The following is a 1,588-nucleotide window of genomic DNA, read 5'->3' on the forward strand; positions in this document are numbered from 1 at the left end:
AATGCTCAAGTGAGCCACAGGCTTTGCTGTGTTATTCAACTGTGCACAGAAAGGGAGAGCTGAATATAGAATTAAGCCAAATGTTTAAATCACTGCTTGGTATAGTAAACAACAGACCATCTTGTCACCTGCAGTGTTCACAGGATAACTTGTTTTTCTTGCTTAAAATGTAAACCTCAGACAAAAAGCAAAACACCAAGAAGCTCTAAAAGGAGCAGATATTCTGTGTCAGGTAATCAACTTCTCAATTACATTGCAATCACATGGAATGGTGCGATAAAGATACAACATGTTTGTGCAGAAAATCCGCCCACTGTTTCATAAAGTATTTGGTAATGCATCAAACCAGTTTGGCCTTTCTTCCTGCAAGACAGCTTTTCTCCTGAATGGAAACAGACAAAATAGGCTGGAAGGAAGAAACAAAGGTGATGTGCACATGCTGAGCAACCGTGACACCAACTGCATTCGTATCTGTGCATTTTTTGTCTGTGCTGTAGGCTACCCATGCCTGAAGAACTGGTGGCATGGAGCCACGCATGGGTCATGGACACACTCCTGTGCCCACCTTTTCTCTGCTCTAGCTGTGGTTTCAAACCCAAGCTGTCAAAAGGGAAAAATGCTCGTGGCTGAGTTGCAACTGGTGCCCGATACCAGTGTGGTTTCTTGAGACCACAAGGGAAGAGAGGAACAACTGCTTTGCCTGGGCCTGTATTCTCTCCCTGGTCACTGCAGCAGGAAGGTGGCTCTCAAGCCTGACTATTGCAGACTCACAGCCCATGATGACTGTTCCACTGTGTCTCCTGCTGGGAACACTCCCTTGTGGGTTTCTTTGATGGAGCTGAATGCCAGGGGTGTGAGGTTTGAAAACAGGGCTTGTTTCATCACACCACATGGAAGGAAGCACTGCCACTTCCAAATCCATTGATGTTCTGTGTTGGGATTTTTACATCCTCCATGATTAAAAAAATAGCCTGTTACAATTAACACTATTCAGTTTGGAAGATAAGTAATCCATTAATATTTAGGAAAGTTCACAGTACATCAATACTTCAAATTCATCTCAATTGTTTTGATTCCTCTCTTCTTCCTGTTCATTAGGCATTAGCATTTCTACACTGTCTGCTTTAACAACCTGCCTTGAAAAATACAGCACAAGGGGAGTCATCTTAAGTCTCCAGTGAGAAACAAGTCAATAGAGAGAAATAAACTGGCTGCCAGTGTGGAAACTGGCACACTCTTTTGTTTACATAGCTCAAAACTAACACTTCTGTTAAGTGATGATGTGTGCAAACATCTATAATCCACTGCTGTCAAGCCCTGGAGCAAATCAGATAAAAAGAGGGTCATTGTAGTAAAGCATGTAGAAAACTGCAAGCCTGCAATATGATCTATCTTTGAGTTGGTGTGCGCTGTGTGCTAAATGAATGGCTGCAATCTTATAAGGGACTTAATCGTTGTCATATGACCAATCACAGCTTGAAACAACAGACAAAACATATTTTACTTGGAAAGGGATATGCCACAAAGGCGAGGCAGTAAATGGAGCAAAACATATGTGAGTGGATTATTAATAAGAAATTTAATTCAA

This window comes from Caloenas nicobarica, chromosome 1 (genome assembly GCF_036013445.1).
Source record: "Caloenas nicobarica isolate bCalNic1 chromosome 1, bCalNic1.hap1, whole genome shotgun sequence".
NCBI lineage: Eukaryota > Metazoa > Chordata > Aves > Columbiformes > Columbidae > Caloenas > Caloenas nicobarica.